The sequence below is a fragment of the Protopterus annectens genome, chromosome 11.part0, assembly GCF_019279795.1.
Source record: "Protopterus annectens isolate FY-2018-M chromosome 11.part0, PAN1.0, whole genome shotgun sequence".
NCBI lineage: Eukaryota > Metazoa > Chordata > Ceratodontiformes > Protopteridae > Protopterus > Protopterus annectens.
The window spans coordinates 1,286,327,521-1,286,350,178 of NC_056745.1; positions in this window are offsets into that span (position 1 = coordinate 1,286,327,521).

A 22,658-nucleotide genomic window follows, 5' to 3' on the forward strand; every position below is an offset into this window, starting at 1 on the left:
TCTTTCAATGTCAAACACTTGTGTGGCAAACTTTTCTAGTATAGAGTCAGATCGATATTCTTATATAATTTGATACCCCAGCAAACAAATGGTTACTTGAGGATCAAAAATGATAAAGGAAGGGATCCCACCAAATGTGAGTAAAAACTCATCCCCAAATTAGGGCTTTGGTGTTTTGACTATAATCATTACCTTTTCTGAAAATTTCTGGAACGCAGATATACATTTTCACAATCATTTTCTTGTCATGTTGTTAATATATTCAAAGACTCATAGGTTTTATAATAGGCTAATGACCACCATGGTCTTTCCAAGTGTAGCTGCGCAATCCAACCCAGTTTTGCCCCTTCCATGGATACCTATATAGTGTGATATGTTAGTACAGATGTTGCTAACGGTTATTGTGGTATGTTAGTTGGGGATTCATTTTAAATTTTCCATTAAATGATCAAGGTTTTATTTGAATAGGGTCAAGGATGAACTCTGCTTCAGGTAGATGAAGAACTTATTCCATAGCTTGGGGATCCTTTGAGATACATATCGGTTTCTCCAACATGTTCTATTTATGTCTCAGGCAATGTTCTGGACCTTGGATCTAGTGTTTATGGTGCTGTTTATTCTGAAGATCTGCAAGAGGTCCATCAGAGCTGGATTTGAGGCTGTCTTATATACCAAGCATAGATCACCTCTCAGTATCATGTAGGAGACTGAGTACAGAGATAGGGCCTTAAGGCAATCTATGTAGGACATAATGTTCATACCCTGGATTCTCCTGGTGAGGAACCTTTGAGGGCATTCCAACTATTGCACATGCCTGGGTCTGAAAAGGGATGACTAGAGTGGTACTATATCATTCTTGGACCTGGATGCCATACCCAGGCTTATGAGTTGGGTGACCTAGATGATTTTTTACTATCTTGACTATGTATTGGTCAAAGGCCAGATTACTGTGTACATGTTTCCATATCTCTAACTATCAAGACAGCTTTAAGAGGTGCTTTGTCAATGGTGTAATTAGCTTGTGTAGAGGTTTTTCCAATGGGCACTATAATGCATTTCTTTGTGCTGAGTTTTAATCCATGACTTTGACACCAGTAATTTGTTTGTGTTAGACTTTCTTGTAGGATGTTTGTTTGGGCGGGAATCTATGACAGCTGCCATTTTATAGTTATCTGTAAACTAGATGAACCAGAGGCCTTTCACATCAGCCTTGACTTCTGAGAAGTAGATGCCAAACAAGAGTGAGCCCAACATGGAGTCCTGGGGTACTCCACTGGTGACCAGTCTCCTGGTAGAGGTGGTCTTACTGATCTTGACTTCTTGGATCCTATTTGTAAGACAGCCAGCAATCCAGTCAGCTATGTAGGGATTTATGCCTAGTTCTGAGAGTCTGTCAACAATACCTGAGTGCAGTATTGTATGATATGTCTTGCCCAGGTCAAGGTAGGTGGTATGCACCGTTTCCCCTTCATCCATAGCCTTAAGTAGGCAAGATCTTCCCTTAACAAAGCCAAATTGGAATGGGTTCAGTGTCTGCGGATTGTCAATGTTCTTGCTGATCATTTTCAAGATAATTATTTACATGGCCTTGCATGTTAAACTTCTCAGACAAACAGGTCTGAATTTCCTGGAGTCAGTTGATGATCCACGCTTATGAAGACAGAGGACCATTGTGGCCTTCCATTTACATGGCATGTAACCTGTTTTGACATTGTAGTTAAAGAGCACTCATGTGATCTAGATAGGGCAAGTTTTAGGCTATTTAGGAGGCAACTGCGGATATTATTTGGGCCCACTTTAGCAGTGTTATTGGTCTCAGCAAACACTACTACAAACAAGTCTCTGTTGATAGCTGCAGGAGGCTATGCTATAAGGGATTTCACAGGGGATGGTGGGGAGATTGAGAGGAAAAGTCAGAGCTAAACCTAACAACCAGTAGATTCAGTCTGTCACTCTGGTCAGTGAAAGGTGTGCCATTTACCACCAGTTCTGCACACTACTTAGAGTTAACTTTAAGGTTACTGACATAGCTGAAGAGGACCTACTGATTGTCCTTAACCTGGGAGGATACTTTGACCTTCTAAATGGCCTTGTTAGACCTCATTAGACTTCTTAATTTATTGTTTAGTTGAATCAGAGAGATCTTGTTTCTATGAGACTTACTGTTTCTGATTTTGGCCATTACTTTTTTTTTGTTATGTTATATACCCTGTTAAGATAAGGACTCCACCAGTGGAGTTTGTTTTGGTGTGAGATCTTGGCTTACTTCTGGCTGGTATGGCATTCTCAATGCAGCCATTTCTATGTTTGCACAGGGTTTCTGTAAATAATTCTGCATAAGTAGCTGTGTTCCCAGGTTTTGGGTGAGCTGTGAATTTTGACAAACTGTCACTTGATAAGTCGTAGTTTGCTTTAGAATAGTTCCTAACGTTAATGTGTTTAGTTGGGTTTTCTGAACTGATTATTATTTTGAAGGAGATAGCTTTGTAGTCCAATCTCACAATCTCATCAATGAGGATGTGATACAGTGGGAGAGGGAGTTTGCAAACATCTCCCCATGTTGGTGAATACTACATTCAATATGTTCGATCCCCTGGTTGAAGTGTGCACTGTATGGTCCAGGGTGTTTGTGTTGGTAAAGTCCAGGAAATATTGTGTGTGTGAGTTGGAGGCAGTGTATATTTCCCAGTCCAAAGAAGAATAGTTAACGTCTCCCATGAATTGTGTTGTTGATATGATGGTGAGCACCTTTAGTAGGTCTAGGTAAGAGTTGTGAGCTACATGAGTCATAGAGGGTGATCTGTAGCTGGCCAGGACATGGTAAAGAAGCTTGTCTACAGAAACTTGGATGTGGATGAACTCCAGGGCATTATCCTGTTTAAGCAACCTGGAGTTCTATCTGTTACTAATGTAGATCAAGACATCTCCGCATTTAGCACCTATCTCTGCTACTGCTGATCTGAAAGTGTGGAAGGCACTGTAGCCTTGCACTGCTAAAGTACTTTCTATGTCTTTAAACCATGTCTTGATAACAGCAGATGTCAACATTCTCTAGGGTGAGCAAAGTGTGCAGCATGTGGGATTTTCTTGTTTAGACTCCTAGCAGTGAGCAGTAATACCTTAACTTTGCTTTGAGAGGTTTTTTTTTCTTTCTTTCTTTCTTTTTTTTTTTTTCTGTGTTGGCAGTTTTGTAATTTTGACATTGCATAAAAAATCTCTAAGGGGTGGAAAAAGTTGTGTCCAATATCTGAAAGCCCAGGGTGGACTGGAGCAGACCATCCTTGGTGAAGCAATGTGGTCTGTTAACAATGCCCTCTCATGGCGATAGATATTGGATTCCCTTGAAGTGACATCTGAAAATAAGACAGTTATTAAAATCAATCATTTCTGTTCATGATGTGACATCATCCTTGGTGAAGGTAGAATTCTGCTCAGTGCATGGCACATAACTGACTATAACACATATTTAGAGAGCTCCATATGCTTTTTTCATATACTCCAGTGAGTTATGTCTCAGATCATTTATATGTAACAAAACATTACCTTCTGCTTGCCCAACCTGGCAAAAGAGACAGCTGTGTCATACGATAGATTCTCCTATGAGGAGAGTGCTAGGCAAACTGCTTCCTTGCTTGCCTAGTGGACTGTGTTCTTGGGGGTATCACTGAGTATTGGCTTATGTGTGGTGTCAGGTGTTACTTTTGGTGTAGGTTTTAGTGATTGATGAGGATAGGTGTTGCTGTTTGATGTCTTAGGAGGTCTTTGAGGTATGAAAAGGTTAGCAGCTTGTGTGAAGGATGTAGTGTGTGCTCTTCACAACCTTTTGCTTTCAAAAAGTTAAGTATGTAAATCTCACACATACTGTATTAGTTTCTTTAAGAATTAAAAGGTTGTCTTCAAACATGAGGCAATTACTTCATTGTCTCAGGATGCCCGTATCTACGAAGCTGGCCACAGAGACATTAGAAAATTGCAAAAGCATGTTTTCAGGACCTGTATTAGGGATGGGCTATTATGCTATAGGGACTTGGTTTTAAGGGAGTTACCTGAGTGGTGTCTATGATTAAAGCTAGATGTTAGATAGTGGTATGATCTGATATTAGTGCTGTTTGATGTGGTAACTAGCTGCCCTAACTTTAGTTCTATGCGAATCCTTAATTTGAAAATTATGGAATTCGACCTTCATGAAAATAAGCCAAGAGAGAGAGAGAGATCAAGAGCTGTTATAATGGCAGATACAATCAACTGTACCAAAGGCAATTTATACTGCAAGGGATTATGCAGCAACTGTTCTAACAAAGTTAATAACACAATAATAGGTCATATCTTTTACATAGGTTCATAGGTTCATAGGTTCATACTAGGCTATCTGCCCAAGGGCATTTATAAGCCTAGCCCAGAGTTTTGTGGCTTTCGCCACCCCTTTAGTTGGAGGATACTATGCCCATTATTTTGCTGTGCCTCTGTCAAGCAGTGACACTGAGATAATCCCTGGGGTATATCTGCGATCTCCCATCCATTGGTCAAGATTTCTCTTGAACAAAGCCAGTGAGGTGCTCTGCCTCACATGTACCGCGATTTTGTTCCACAGCATAGGGAGTCTCTGGGTGATGAATCTGTCCCTCCAGCACGTCCTATTAATAACCGTGTCAAGGTTTAAGTCTCCCGCCCTTGTAGTTCTGAGGGATCTAGATTTTTTGAGGTGAAGCATGTTCATCAATTCTGGGTTGGACATGGCCTTGTATGTCAGGCACAGGTCACCTCTGAGCAGGGCGACTGAATAGAGCTGAAGTTCCTTCAGTCGGGCAGCATAGGACATATTTTTGAGACCCCTTATCCTTTTGGTGAGGAACTTTTGGGAGCTTTCCAGTTTCTGCAGGTGTCGTGTCAGATACATTCCGAATGGGGCATTGTACTCAATCATTGGCCTGATGAGTGATGAGTACAACTTCCCTTGATCTAGATGTGAATCCCTTCATGATCAGGTGGGCAATGTAGAAGGTCTTCCTAACTACTTTGGCAATGTGAGTGTCAAATGAAAGGTTACTGTCAACCTGGGTACCCAGATCCCTGATAACCTCTTCTGTGCTTAGTGGGTTGCCACCTATATGGTAGCTAGGGGTAACCTTGTTTTTCCCGAAGGGTATGACTATGCATTTTTTGGCGTTTAACTTTAGGCCATGGCTCTGCCACCAGTTATCCATTTCTATAAGACCCTTCTGAAGGATATCTGTGTCAGATGTGTTCTCAACTATGGCGCCCAGTTTGCAGTCATCTGCAAATTTTGTCAGCCATAATCCTCCTCTGTTTGCTTGTACTTCTGAAAAGTAGATGCCGAACAGGAGAGGGCCCAGGACTGAGCCCTGTGGGACACCATTTGTGACAGGCTTTGAGTCTGACATGGCGCCAGCAACTCTGACCCTGTGGGTTCTGTCACTTAGCCAGTTTATAGGTTTACATTTAAGCTGATGAGTTTTTCAGTGATACCTGAGTGGGGTATTGTGTCGAAAGCCTTTGCCAGGTCGAGGTAGGCTGTGTGGACTGCCTTTCCCTCATCAATGGCCTTGGTGACTGTTTCAAAAAAGTCAACCAGGTTTAAAAGGCATGATCTGCCCTTGACAAAGCCAAACTGGGTCGGATCCAAGGTCTGCAAGTCTCCTATGTCTTTATTTATGAGTTCCATTATGGTCCTCTCCATAGCTTTGCAGATCAAGCTTGTCAAGCTGATGGGACGGTAATTTCCCGGGTCGGTGGAGGCACCGCCTTTGTGAAGTGGGACCACAGTTGCCGTACGCCACTCCTTAGGCACGTATCCTGAGGTGAGGCTAAAATTAAACAGCTGCCCTAACTGCGGGTTTAATTCCTCATTGAGTTCATGGAGCGCACATCCGGGGACACCATCTGGTCCCATGGATGCTGTGTTTTTTGCCTTGGAGAGAGCAGTTCTCACCTGAGCGTTAGAGATGTTTTGGGGGCTATAATTCTCTGGTATAGATATCTCACCTTTTGGGGGGGAGTTTGCACTGAACCTGTCAGCCAGTATGTTGGCAATGTCTGTAGGTTCAGTAATTTTTACATCATTTTGAACTAATTCTGAGCATATCTGGGAGTTTCCTCCCAGGTTTCTAACATAGCTAAAGAAGGCCTTATGATTGTCCTTTGAGTCCTTAGCGACTTTTCTCTCAAAATTTGCCTTGGATGATTTTATGAGAGATCTTAGTGCAAATTACTTTGATTATTTCTTTATTTGAAGTCATTGACAAGAAAAGTCTAACCTGACATATGTCTTTTTCTGTGGAAGTCCAGAAAAAATGTCCACATATCCATTAACATTTATCTAGTTATTTAATCAAATGAGGAAATAACATTCCAATACAAAATCAGCATAAAGCATTATACCTAGAAATAAGCTATGGATCTCAAAATGAGAAAAAGTAAATGGGAATTGTGTAGAGATTTTCTAGACCTGTAATTCATTAGATGCCAGCCTGTAAATGTTTTACCTTTTCCAGCACTTTCTACTTCTGGATTCTAAAATAATGTTTTACAGCCAGAAAGAACAATAACATAAGCTATCCTTGGAATTCAGAAACAATCCCACCACCAGTTCTAAGAGCTGTGACCAAAAAGGTCTGTTTCCATGATCATGAAAAATGTGATTCAGAAACACATTACCCACAATAAGGGAACACCTCATTACAGCTAGTTTGCATATCTCAGAATTGCATTGTGCCACTGCTAGTGCTAATCAGTACTTTCCAGTAGCAATCATCAGTGGAGACCCATATATCCCTCTTATACACACGACCTATAGACACAGACACACTCAAACACACACACACACACACACACACACACACACACACACACACACACGCACACACACATACACTAACACTGAAATATATCTTACCTATCATTGATTTGACAGTACATCACAGATGTACCCCTGTTATGTTTCTCTGCCACTCCTAAATCAAAGATGATAACAACCAATCAATAATTCCAGACATTAAAGTTCTATTCTTCTTAATATTCAGAAAATGTATCCTGATGCCAGATCTTTCCATTTATTAACTTTTTTAAGTGACTCAGAGTAATATTTGAAACATTATCCCTGGTGTCATCTTGTTTTCTTCAAAACTTTGTCCAGAAGTCTAGATCACAGGTATTTCCAGGTACAACACCCCATTTACACACACACACACACACACACACACACACACACACACACACACACACACACACACACACACACACACACACACAGACGCACACTCATAAATGCAAAAAGACACCACCATCCCTCTCAACTGCCCCTGAATTTGACAGAACATTCCTATTTCTGCCTTATGTCTACCCTAGCCTTCATAACTGATGGACCATTACAGGGAATAAATAATGTTTGTGTCTTTCGGCTTTTCCCAGTTAGGGGTCGCCACAGCAGAACTCCGGTCCACTAATGATTGGCAGTTGATTTTTATGTACCAGCTTGCCAGGCCTGACGCACAACCTTCAACAAAGGTACGCACATTCACGCATGTCTCCACTCAGAAGACACTCTAGCTGAGAATCGAACCAGACAGTGTCTTACTGTGAGGTGACAACACTACCGCAGCACCACCACCACAGGTACAGGCAATAAATAATACAAGACAATATAGTTTCATACTTCTTATTATGCAGTAGCATGAAATTTATCCTGATATACCTCTTCAACTAAGTCCTCACTGAGTGCAGAAAACTAAAGAGCTGACCTATCAATCAAGTGTTCTCTAAGCCAAGGGTAAGGGGTTTGAAGCTTTTCCTTTTTCCCTGTTTTACTTTGATTTCTAATTCACTTAGAGAAATAATTAAACAGTACTCCTGGTATCTAGTATTAGTGTAGAAGATTAAAGCTATGATTTTTGTGAAAAGTGTGCACAGCAGATATTACATACAAATGAGTTAGGGAAATATTTGGAGTGCACCTGCTATCTATTGTTATAGCTCCATACATCTTAAGTAATTTGTGCAGCCAAACTGTTCTTCAAGTAACTTTTTTAAGTGAGCTCAAGGTGGTATTTAAGAGGTACCCTTGGTGTTTAGTGTTCTCACAGTATTGTAGGATTTGCTCATTAGTGTAGGGGAGTCTAGAGTTTTGACAATCCCCCCCCCCACCACACATATAAATATATTTAAACACACACACACACACACACACACACACACACACACACACACACACACACACACACACACACACACACACACACACACACACACACACATCCCTCTAAATAACTCCTGCCCAGGCAACCAGGCAGACCAGACACAGAGTCAGAAACATACATCCACACACTGACACATGCATGTAAACACACACACACACAGACACACACACACATATCAGACCAGACACAGAGTCACAAACATGCATCCACACACACACACACACACACACACACACACACACACAGACACACACACACATATCCCCTTTTACTCACACTCAGTGACACTTTCCCATTCACCCATGAACACCTACCCTCTACTCTAAATAACTCCCTGCCCAGGCAACCAGGCAGACCAGACACAGAGTCACAAACATACATCCACACACTGACACATGCATGTAAACACACACACACACACACACACACACACACACACACACACACACACACACACACACACACACATATCCCCTTTTACTCACACTCAATGACACTTTCCCATTCACCCATGAACACCTACCCTCTACTCTAAATAACTCTCTGCCCAGGCAGACCAGACACAGAGTCACAAACATACATCCACACACTGACACATGCATGTAAACACACACACACACACATATCCCCTTTTACTCACACTCAATGACACTTTCCCTTTCACCCATGAACACCTATCCTCTACTCTAAATAACTCTCTGCCCAGGCAGACCAGACACAGAGTCACAAACATACATCTGCACACTGACACATGCAAGCAAACACACACATGTGCATGCACACACACACACACACACACACACACACACACACACACACACACACACACACACACACACACACACACACACACACACACACACACACTCATTTGAGACCACTCATCCCTCTACATACACTCACACATACAGTTGGGCACATACACACACTCATATGCAAACACCATCCACAACTACCTGTCTCCTAAATTCCCTGGCACTTGCTTCTAACATGCTTTCACCCGTTGAATGTAATGCAACAGGCATTTCCAGGGAAAAGCACATGGATAGTTAGCAAAGTTCACTTCTCAATAATGCTTCATTAGTATTTGCAGGAAGCCACAAATACAACCCACTGTACAGTTTCATCTCATTGAGGTAAATCATAGTGGCAGGGCTGCCTTTGTATCTGAAACATTTAATGCCAGTAAGTAAAAAGGGATTATCACTGACGATAACTTTTTATGATTCCCATAAGCATTTATTTAAGCAGTGACTATACATTAATACTCCTGAAGGACATATTTGCAAGTTTAGCTTATAGAAACAGGGTTCAAAGGTCTTGTAAGAGGATATGTCTTTTAGTCAATCATGTGATACTACAGCAATGCCCAATGTAGGTCTGTCAGCAGTGTAAAATCCACATGAAGGAGGCCTTTATACAAAGAAATAAAAATCAATATCAATCAAAGCTGTCTGGAAGAGATCAAGCCACATTATGGGAATTACTAAGAAACTTTCAACATCTAGTCAGAACGACTAAAGCTGGATGGAAATTTATATATTTTTTTCTAGGAATCCTGACCTGCTTCATATTTTATCTGAGCATCTAATTACATTTTTCAGGAAAGGATCTATTAAATTACAGCCATTACAACCCAGCATAATATGTTTAAGTGAACTGATATGTGTGTGTGTGTGTGTGTGTGTGTGTGTGTGTGTGTGTGTGTGTGTGTGTGTGTATGTGTATATATATATATATATATATATATATATATATATATATATGTATATATATGTGTATATATATATATATATATATATATATATATATATATATATATATATACACATACATACATTTAAGTGTACATGTATATTATATGTATGTGTGTATATATATATATATATATATATATATATATATATATATATATATATATATATATATATATATATATCTATATATGGGTTCACTTTATAATTTCGAAAAACTGAAATACCGAATTTCAGTATTTCGAAATCAAAAAGTCGAAAACTGAAAATCACGAAAGTGCATAATCGCGAATTCAAATATCTCAAATTTGCGGCTATGGCTTATGGTACGTGATGTGCAGTGTTGGGAGTGTATCATGTGTGGATGTAGGTGCAATTGAAGGTAAGTGAGTGCTTTGTAAGGGTTATGTGTGGGAGTTTGAGTGTGTCTGAATGTGTGGATGTATGTATTTGTGTGATGTTTGTGTGTGTGCGAGGGACTGTGAAATGTGTGGGTCTGTGTTTCCTTTTTGTGTCTGTGTGATCTCGGAGTTAGTATATATAAGTAGGGGGGTGCTGTAGTGTAGGTTTGTTTGTTTGTGTTTTTGTGTGTGTTTTGTTCGTTGTAGTGTGGATTGGACAATGTATGTGTTGTGTGGTGCATGGCTTGTATGTATTTGTGATGGTGTGCTTCGCAATTGTGTTCTGTCAGGATTATGGGTGTTCGACTTTATGAATTCGGTATTTCAGTATTTCAAAATTATAAAGTGAATCTATATATATATATATATACAGTGGATACAAAGAGTTTACACACACCTGTTAAAATGCCAGGTTTTTCTGATATAAAAAAATGAGACCACAATAAATCATTTCAAAACTTTTCCTACTGTTAATGTGACCTATAACCTGTACAATTCAATTGAAAAACAAACAAATCTGTTAGGGGAAAAAATATAAAAAAATAAAAAACATACAATATGCTGTTTGCATAAGTTAACCCATAAACTAATACTTTGTTGTGTGTGCACACCCTTAAACTAATACTTTGTTGAAACACCTTTTGATTTAATTACAGCATTCAGTCTTCTTGAGTACACACCTGCCATCAATTAAAGAGACTCTGATTAACTCCAAATAAAGTTCAGCTGTCCTCGTAGGATTTTCCTGACATTTACTCAGTTGCTTGCTACAGTAAAAGTCATGGTTCGCAGAAAGCTTACAAAGCATCAAAGGGATCTCATTGTTGAAAGGTGTCAGTCAGGAGAAGGGTACAAAAAATGTCCACAGCATTGGCTATACCATGGAACACAGTAAAGACAGTCATCAAAAAGTGGAAAAATATGGGACAACAGTATTGTTGCAAAAAACTGGACATCCCTCCAAAACTGATGAAAAGACAAGACAAAACTTGGTTAGTGAGGCTGCCAAGAGACTTACAGGAACACTGAAGGAGCTGCAGGAATTTCTGGCAAGTACTGGTTGTGTACTACATGTGACAACAATCTTCTTTATTCTCCATATGTCTGGAAAAAGGGGTAGGGTTGCAAGATGGAAGCTTTTTCTTACACATCAAAGCATCCAGGCCCAGCTAAAATTTGCAAAACAATACATCAAGTCTCCAAAAAGCATGTGGGAAAATGTGTTATGGTCTGATGAGACTAAGGTTGAACTTTCTGGCCACAATTCCAAAAGGTATGTTTGGCGCAAAACCAACACTTCTCATCACCAAAAGAACACCATCCCCATGGTAAAGCATGGTGGTGGCAGTATCATGCTTTGGGGTTGCTTTTCTTTAGCTGGAGCTGAGGGCTTTATTCAAGGTGGAGGGAATTATGAACAGTTCTAAATACCAGTCACTTTCAGCCCAAAACCTTCAGGCATCTGCTAGAAAGCTGAAGATGAAGAGGAGTTTCCCCATTCCACACGAAATTGACCGCAAGCATGCATCCAAATCAACAAAAGAATGGCTTCACCAGAAGAAAATTAAAGTTTTGGAATGGCCCAGCCAGAGCCCAAACCTAATTCCAATAGAAAATCTGTGGGGTGACCTGAAGAGGGCTGTGCACAAGAGATGCCCTCACAATCTGACAGATTTGGAGTGCTTTTGCAAGGAAGACTGGGCAAATATTTCCAAGCTAAGATGAGCCATGCTGATAGACTCCTACCCAAGAAGACTGAATGCTGTAATTAAATCAAACAGTGCTTCAACAAACTATTAGCTTAAGTGTGCACACACTACAAAGTATTAGTTTAAGGGTGTACACACTTACGCAACCAGCGTATTGTACCTTTTTTTGTTTTTTATTTTTCCCCTAACAGATTTGTTTGTTTTTCAATTAAATTTTACAGATTATAGGTCACATCAAAAGTGGAAAAAGTTTTGAAATGATTTACTGTGGTCACATTTTTTTATATCACAAAAAACTGGCATTTTAACAAGGGTGGGTAAACTTTTTATATCCACTGTATATGTATGGATATATATATAGGTCCATACTGATACATCAAATTTGCAGAATTTGGAACTCCACTTGACTGAGACTATGATTGAAGTTCTATAATTCTGTAAATCTGAAAACTAAAAAAAAAATGATAACACTGTAGTTTTCCAGGTGTGGGGGGGGGGGCAAGATCCCCTGCAGTCCTTCCATGTGAGGGGCTCTGCTGCATCAGAACCTGCTAATTATATACCAACTCCAAGATCTCACTACAGTAGGGAAAGGATATATCACCCTTATCCCAAGTGTACTACGATCTCTGTACAAAACATCAAAGTTATGGAAATTCAATTTTATATATATATCTATATATATCTATATATATATATATATATATATATATATATATATATATATCTATATATATCTATATATATATATATATATATATATATATATATATATATATATATATATATCTATATATATATACATATATATATATATATATATATATATATATATATATATATGGGTTCACTATAGAATCTCAAAATACTGAAATCCCGAATTTCAGTATTTCGAAATTCTATAGCCGAAAGCTTTAAATCCCGAAACCCCAGAACCGCGAAATTTAAAATCGCGAACCTACACTACAAATACACCACACACATATACGCATGCACACAATGTCCCCCCACAATCAAACATACAATCCTACACTACAGACAAGCAGGGGGGAAAGCCACCCTTCACCACCCATGTGAGAGGGCTGTACCCCCCTAACCCCCTACTTATATATACTAACTCCAAGATTGCAAAATCACACACAAAAAGGTAACTCACACCCACACATCTCGCAGCCCCTTACACACACACATCACAGCCACAACATACACTAACATATACTAAAGCCCCTAACCAACACACTTACACATGCATAATTAACCTGAACTTACACCTATCCATTCACACACCACAACACCAGAAATGCTATTTCAAAACCTCAGCACTTCGGGATTTTGAATTTCGTGCTTCTGGGGTTTCGCAAATTAAATCTTTTGGTTATAGAATTTTGAAATACTGAAATTCGAGATTTCAGTATTTCATGATTCTATAGTGAACCCATATATATATATATATATATATATATATATATATATATATATATATATATATATATATATATATATATATATATATATATATATATATATATATATATATATATATATATATATATATATATAAATAAAACAAAATATCGGTTATGGAAAATGTGTATATGCCTTTAAATGTGAACTGAGTATGAAATGTAGGAGTGTACTCAAAAAAATAAAGCAATTAGTGGCTAACAATGATTTAACTCTCACTTAATTTGGTATATAAGGAAAATGCTAGAAAGCACAAAGAAGTTAGTTCCTCACTTAGATAATTATCTGAAGAAAGACCCAAACCTTGGAATGGGAATAGCAATTTAGGACTATCCTGTGGAATGTAACCTATGCAGTATAACCAGAGGGGGCATTTGCTATCAGACCTGGCAGCTTGTGAGATCCATTCTTAAGACAGACTATAACCTAGGAGTCTGTTGGGACTGAATTCTGTCATGAAAAGTAAGTAAAGCGCTTGCTTTATTTTAATCTGCAAATCCAAATGGGATAATAGTGTATTTTGATGGAGTACAGAATAAATATTTATTTTATATAGTCTGGCATCCAGTGTGATTTTGGATTTACTCTGATGGAATATGGCCAACATTTGGTCAGAAAATCAGCATTTTTTACCTCACAATATATCTCCTACACAGTATAAAACCAGATCTGGGCAACAGTTACTGAACTGTTTCTGTAATTTATTTATTGACATTTGTTTACCAGGACAGTCTGAATGGATATTTTCATCCATTTTCAGTGGATGCACAAGGGGTAAAAGTTCCACAAACAAAAGAACAGAAAACATATATACATAGGTGAAAAACTGACAACATATTACAATATATGCTAGATACATAGATTGATATGACTATGAATACACGTGGTATGTAGAATAATTCACATGTGGCATGTAGAATAATATACATATATCATCTTTAAAACAAGATAATAATATCATGGAGCACTGAAATGTTTTTACATGCTGTAAGTACAAGAGTTTATAACTCAGCCAGAAAGTAAATGTCAGAGTGGAATATTCGACTAGGGGATAAGGGGGAGGAGTATAAGAAGGCTGGGTAGAGTGAAAAATAAGTATTTGTTAGAGGTAATAAGCGGAACAGATATGGGAGACAGGACATATGAAGAGTAAAAGCAAGATTAAGAGAAAAAGAAATAAAATAGAAATAAAAACAGTGAAACAAGATATGGTGTATATAGGTATTAGAGTAGTAGAAGCTGAAATTATTATATATGTTCTGGATATAGTTAATCAATACCCACAGCTATGGAGGAAATACAGGAGAAAATTATAGAATCACATGTGGGGATGGACTAAAAGCTGGTACGGTTATAATGGCCAATAATGCTTGCCGATAAGGGTGCCAACCATAACACTCTGCTGTTGCTGAAGAAAATATCCAATGTGATGACTTAGAATCTTACCTAGTGACAAAGAGAGAACTGCAGCTGAATAGATATAGCAACAATTCTGTCATCCTCTGGACTCCATGGCATATAAAGACAAAGATCTGACTGCGACCCAGATGACCTGAGATCAATTAGCAGATTGGAAAGATCCTTGCAGGGTAGGGTGAGATATGTGTGGTTTATGTTAGCTTGCTTGGCTGGGAGGGAGGGAGGGTGATGGTGACATCCCCCCTTGTAATGACCTGGCACTCTGGGGAGTGGCATGGGCCATTTTCGCTCAGAACAGTGTGATGGTAGGGGAGACATAGATATATCCTCTGCAAATTGGTTAGATTAGACATCATGGGGGACATGTCAAGATGAGGACTTTCTTTTCTATCAAGGTTTAATTGATCCCCATCAGGTGACATGGAAGCCCAAGTTATTACCACGGGATAGGATTAGTGCCATAACTCAAATTTCCCTAATGACCCCCAGTCTGACAGCTCCATGAGTGGTTCTCACCCAATGGGAATGAAATTGCTATGACTGGCTTTCTTTCCAAGAAATATGAATGAGTCAATAGATCATGGGGGGGGGGGGGTTGATGGTCAGTAAGCGGTGAACACCAAAAACATCCAGTTATGCCAGCTGACAGCAGGGCCACTGAAAGCATAATTAGACATGGAAGAAACTGTTTACATTGCTTATACTACATTTTAGAAAGAACTTTGTATATGGGCTTGTATAACCCCTGAGATATAAGCACTAAAATGTCATGACTAGACTTTAAATATAAATACACCAGCAAGTATACAGATGAGTACCTTCAAGCAGCCCAGCAATCAAGGAGCCTCAGTCCTCACCACTAACACCAGGGAGGGCATCTCCTATAAGAGGAAAGGATAACAAATACACACAGTAAAGTACAAGTTCCCTTAAGTGCACGCAGAGATCATAATAGTCCATCTGGGGATGGTTGCTCCCTTGCTCTTCAGGTCCAAATTAAGACTCCCCACTGGCACAGTTTTAGGTCCAGATCTCTGCCTAGCTGGCAAGCTATCCTCCAGTACCCTCTCTGTCCCAGCAGTGCTTCATGTCCCTGCTCAGGTAGTTGACACACCACACACACTTTGTGATCAATATTTATACAACTTTACCAACACTCCTGGGTAAGGCTGACACAGATTCTCCAACTGGGCCCCTTTACCCAGACTATACAGTAGTAATTTCTGCCACCACCAGCTAATACTTATCAGCTATCCAAAGGCCCTTAAAAGGGTGTCCAATTATTACTGTGCAATATTATTATCCAATTGGTAATGTGACTATTCAGTCTAAGGCTTATTAGAGTGGCTTATTACAATAAACTATAAATATGCACTGTACTCTAGAGCTTACTTATCTCTACACAAACCAGCCACAGGTAAAGATTTTTAAAATATTTCATAATAAATAATTAAAACACAAGACAATACTACTACACCACAGTGATATCTAAGAGTTCAGAGATCCCACAGAAACTTAAAACAATACAGTAGGAAAGTTTTGATAAAACAGAAAAAACATTGTTCTAACTCTCTTCTATGTTCAAAGCTATTACTACAAGAAAACATATTTCTAAGACACTACTTACATAAGACAACAAGCAGAGTGCTGATAAGTGGGATATCAAGATCAAAATGCTCACAGTCTCTCTCTGAACAATAGATGTTCTTCGTCTCCCATTGCTGCAGTCCTTACATATGGGTACTCCGCTGTCCACAATCGTCCCGAATACCAAAAGGGCTAGAACGTCGTCATCGGGCGCGCGACTGACTGGCGTCACGCGCCAGTACAAATGTGCATGACTGAAGCCATAACCTCTGTCTTTCTTTTTGTCTTTTCTTGCCTCAGTATTGACGGATGTCAGCAAAAGTTAATAACTGTATTTCTTGTGGGAACCAGATTCCTCATAGGGATTACCATTCACTCTGTATTCCTTGTTTGCTGGTGTTTGGTAAACGTAATTGACACATGCCCGTCGGATTCCCATGACGTCTAGTTCTTCTAAAAGAAGTCTTTATGGCGTCCAAACAGGATGTTCTGGAGAACCACTGACTACTTCAGCGGCTCCTTCTGAAAGTTTACCTGAGTCTCAAGGGGAGCCTTTGTTACTACAGGAAGTGGCTTCTCCTGTGTTAGGCCAGGCTGGGGGTGCTTCTCTGATGTCAGTGGTTCCCTCCCCTCATGGGGTAGTTACTCCTTCTCAAGCAAAGCCCATTCTAAGTCTAAGTCTGCCCTGGTCCAGCTCCTAGGAAGCACATGTTAAAGATGGCTGAAGATTTGATTACCCAGGGTAGAGACAGAGTTGGGTTTGGTTCAGTCTTCCAATGAGTCAGATTCCTCTGTAGAAGAACTTCAGGATTTCCCTATTCTGATGCGGAGGCTGAGGACACTACTCCCTCTGTGTCCCCTCCAGAAGATTTTTCTTTCTCTGAGACTTTGCATTCCATGAGGGAACATTTCAAATGGGAGGGCCAGGATTATTCTGATTCTCGAAAAAGGCTAAGAGAATTCTTGTTTTTGCTCAGCATAGGCCCCTTGGCTATTCCCCTGTACTGGATGTTGTTCAGGATGTATTTTCTGAGGCTGCCCTTAACCCAGATCCAGATAGATACTACAGGGTTCGGAAGCTCACAAGTACTTATATAAGAGTCCTAGGGCTGATCCAGAAACTATTACTCAAGGCCCCAAAGGTGTTAGGGCTTCTGTGGTTAGGAATCCAGTTCCTCTGGACAAGGATGCTAGGGCCCTGATAGGGTGGGGTAAAAAACTGTATACCTCTTCTACTTGGCTATGAGCTTTAAAATTAAATTGTTCCATATGCTCAGGTATCAAAATTATCTGCTGGGCCAATTGAAATGTAAAGTAGATGCTTTAGCTGAAGGTATTGAATGTAAGGAGCTTCAGGATTTAGTGCATGCTTCAGACCAAGTTGGTAAGCATTCTTTGCAGTGTGGTTTTGATGCTTTACAGGCTTTTTCCAGGGTGGCTGCTACTAGTTCAGTTGTTCGCAGGCATGCCTGGCTTAAAGATCAGACCTTGTCGGAGCATGTTAAGGCTCGAATTATGGATGCTCCTCTGCAATCTGATGTTCTTTTGGCCCTCCAGTAGAATCAGTTTTGAAAAAATGGAGGAAAAAGCTAGTCTATGCAGACAGTTAAGGACTTTTACAGGTTCAGCCCCTAAGTTCAGTAGGAATTGGCCTGCTAAGGGATGGTCTTTCCCCTCTCGGATTATCAACCTAGGGGCAGGTCGGTCTTTGAGTTCTTCTACCCCTTCTGCTGGGAGGGGCAGGGTCAGTCCTTTCAGAAACAGACCCAATGACCCTTGCTGCCTTGCTGGCAGCTCCTCTAGGAGGAAAACTGGGACTTTTCAAAAGGAATTGGCATTTGGTTACCCAAGACAAATGGGTATTGGACATAATAAATCGAGGCTACAAATTTTATTTTCACACATTCCTCCTTTCAAAGGTATGCGGATGTGCCTCATCAGCAAAGACTGGAAGCACAGGCACAAATTTCTTCTCTGCTTCAGTTGGGAGCAATACAGGAAGTACCTTCTGCAGAAAGAGGCACAGGGTTTTATTTTTCTTAGTGCCAAAGAAAGGAAATACTTGGAGGCCAATTCTGGATTTGTCCATTCTAAACACCTTTCTGGAAATTCCAAAATTCAAGATGTTAACACTGCAACAGCTGTTACCTATGCTGGGCAAAGATCACTGGATGGTGACTCTGGATCTCAAAGAGGCCTATCTTCACATTCCTATCAGGCCCAGTTGCAGAAAATTCCTGAGATTTCGGAATGGGAATTTGCATTATCAGTTCTTTGCATTGCCCTTTGGCTTGTCTACTGCGCCCAGGGTATTGACAAAAGTCCTGGCTCCAGTAATAGCTTTTCTCAGACTAACAGGAATACAAATTTATCCTTATCTGGACGACTGTTTGATTCTGGCTCAAGGCAAGCACGAACTTCTTCAACATCTGCAGTATGTAATGACAGCTTTAAGTTGCCTAAGGTATTCTGTGAACGAAATAAAGTCCAGTCTAGTACCCTCACAAGAGATGTGTTTTCTGGGTGTAAGACTGAATACAGCTGCTCAGATGGCATTTCTTACCCCGGACAAACAAAGAAATCTTCACCTATACTTCCAACAGCTATCAGTAATGTTCAGGCTGACTGCAAGGACAGTCCTTCAAGCCTTGGGGTTCATGGCATCTTGCATTCTAGTACTTCCCAATGCCAAACTGCATATGAGGAAGCTACAATGGTATCTCAAAAGCGTTTGGACTCAACACAGCCACGATTTGGACACTGTCATTCGGATTCTACCTTGCATTCGGAAAGAATTTCTGTGGTGGGCTCAGGAATGTCACCTAAACAAGGGGCTCTCTGTGACCCAACCAGAGGCAAGTCAGATATTGACGACAGGCGCCGGAGTCAGCCTGGGGAGCTCATTTCAGAGGAAAATGGATTCAAGACCTTTGGCCCCCAGAGCTACTTCACTTGCATATTAACATGAAAGAGATGTTGGCAGTTCAATTTGCTTTGGAAGGATTCAAGAGCCTACTTCAACCAGGACTGGTGTTGATTCGAACAGACAACACAACTGTCATGTGGTACATCAACAAGCAAGCAATGCTGTTATGGGAAACTGCTTTGAATCTGCACATCACTCTTCGAGCACAGTTTCTGCCAGGAGCACAAAATTCGTTAGCAGATGTTCTGAGCAGACAGATTGTGGATCCTCACGGATGGAAATTGGACCCTCAGGTATTTCTTCAGTTGACCAGGGCTTGGGGAACTCCAGACATAAATCTGTTCGCTTCTCCTCTGAATTTCCAACTGCCACTGTTTTGCACAAGGCTGTTTCATCCAAAAGCCTGGAAAATAGATGCACTATCCTTCAGTTGGAGCAACCTTCACGTGTATGCTTTTCCTCCTTTGCCTCTTCTTCCAAAGGTGCTGTTGAAAGTCAGGAGGGACAAACCTTGCATGATCCTTAAAGCACCGGATTGGCATTGGTACCCGCTGTTGAGGAGCTTAATTCATGGAACACCTTGGCCATTACCACAGATTCCTCACTTATTGTCTCAGGAAAACAATCATTTTCTCAATGTCAGGGTGCAATCTTTACACCTGACAGTCTGTTTTAGAGAAGGAGGGCCTTCAGACAAGTTTTGGATGTTATTTTGGAAGCCAGGCGTCCTAGTACAAAGTTTATGCTGATAAATGGAAGAGATTTTTTCTTGATGTCAAATTGCCTAATTTGAGTTGTACATTGCAATATTTGACTATTTTATTGGACAAGGGTTTGTCCTTCTCTTCTGTAAAAGTGCATGCTGCAGCTATTTCTGCTCACTATGATTGTGACCCTCCTTTATTTTCACATCCATTGGTTAAACAGTTTCTTAGAGGGGCAAAGAATATAAGACCCGCACGAGAGGCTCTACTCCTACCTGGGATCTTAATTTTGTTTTGGAAAAGCTGACTCTGCCTCCTTTTGAACCTGCAACTACAGCTGAATTGAAGTTGTTGTCTTGAAGGGTATCTGAATTACAGGCCCTCATGGCAGTGGAACCATCCTACTTTTCTGCCTAAAGTGATTTCTAATGTGGCATTGAACCAATCTATACATTTGCCTACTTTTTATGCTGACCCCAAAATGAAGGGGGAAAAGTTTTCTTTTTTGGATGTACATAGGCAGTTAAGGTATTATTTGTTCAGAACCAAAGAGTTCAGAAGATCTCAACAATTATTTGTTTCTGACTTCATGAGGAAACTATTTCAAGTGGATTGGCCATTGTATTGCTTTGTTACTCTCATCATGGAAAGGAGGTTCCAGTTGGGATCAGGCCTCATTCTACTATTTTGAGAGGGTAGCTACTAAAGACATTCTAGAGGCAGCTACTTGGAGCATTATCATTTACCTCTTTATTCTAGGTCTAGGGCTGGCTGCAATCTTACAGGGCATGTTAGCAGCTCCTACTGCTATTTAGTTAGCCAGCCTCCCTTTTTTCCGGGACTGCAGCAATGGGAGACGAAGAACATAGTACAGTTTTGTACCTACCATAAATGTAGATGTTCGAGATCTCAATGCTTATACTTCCTCCCCTCCCTCCCCTTCGAGGACTCCATTGCTGCAGTCCACTTTTCCCTTTTCTTTTTAGGTTGGGGTTTGGGTGGTTTTTTTTGCATTCTGACGTCTGAGGCAAGAAAGACTGAGGTTATGGTGTAGGTCATGCACATTTGTACTGACATCAGTCTCGGCCATGACCGACCGGCGGGTTCTAGCCCTTTGGTATTGTACCCATATGTAAGGACTGCAGCAATGGAGATCCTCGAACATCTACATTTATGGTAGGTACAAAACTGTACTTTTTTAAACTCACTAACAAACATCTTTGCTAGGCTCTCCCAAATTACATCATTTTGACTCTGAGGTTTTCCCAGTATACACATTACATCATTTTGACACTTAGTCTGGAGTTCCCAGCCAACAAACTGCATTATTTTGCAATTTAACACCTGCTCAGGAAACTACAACAATAAAAGACATGTCATATGTACACTCTAGCAATTATTCCTTAAGTTAAGACAATAGAAAGAATGTGTTCAGCCAGCCACTTCGGCACCACTATTTAGATAATTTTAACTTGAAAGAACATTTTAAATGCTTGGCTTAGTTTTCCTTACAGCAGATGGCAATGTTGCAACAATCTTGAAGTTCACATTTTAGAGTGTTTTCTTTCATTTAAGAACACAAGCCTGTATTTTACATTTATATATACAAAATAATTATGTATCAAATTCTATTTGACTAGGCTGGCAGCCTTCACCCATCTTCCCCCAATCTTCACATCTCTTTCCCCCCCCGGAGAACTCAAGCTAATTTTTCAAGTGATCCTTGAGAAATGCCGCTTGAGATGGGTAGGTTTATCTGGGTGTACCTCACCCCATTCCCTGTCTTGAGAGCCCATCTGCATTGGCATTGCTAATCCCACTGTGGTGCTGCACTGACATATCATATGCTTGAAACCCCAGGCTCCATCTTAGCAACTTGGCATTTTGCTAACTGGCTCTGTTTAACCATGTTAGAGGGTTGTGATCTGTCATAACAGTGAATTTCCTTCCATACAGTTAAGGCTGAAGTTTTTGCAGTGCCCGCACTATGGCAAGACATTCCTTTTGTACAGCCGCATAGCATTCCTCCCTGGGTTGGAGCCTACAACTGAGATAAACCACTGGGTGCTCTTCCCCCTCTGAAGAAATCTGGCTAAGTACAGCCCCCACCCCATCGTTTGAAGCATCCACCTGCACAACAAATTCTTTGCTGTATTATGAGCTGGCTAACACAGGGGGTCCTCCCAAAGCTTCTTTAAGCTTCTGAAATGTTTGCTCACATGCTGGGGTCCACACTCCCTTATCTGGCCTGTTCTTCCTTGTCAGGTCTGTAAGTGGAGCAGCTATGGTACTCTAACTAGGGACGAACATTCTGTAGTACCCTGCTGTCCCTAAGAATGCCCTCACCTGCTTTTTGGTAACAGGTGCAGGCCATGCCTGAATATCTTCCATTTTGGCAGGTTCTGGCCTTATCTTACCACTCCCCACCCTGTGTCCTAGGTATGAGACCTCTGCCATACCCACCTGACATTTGCTCAACTT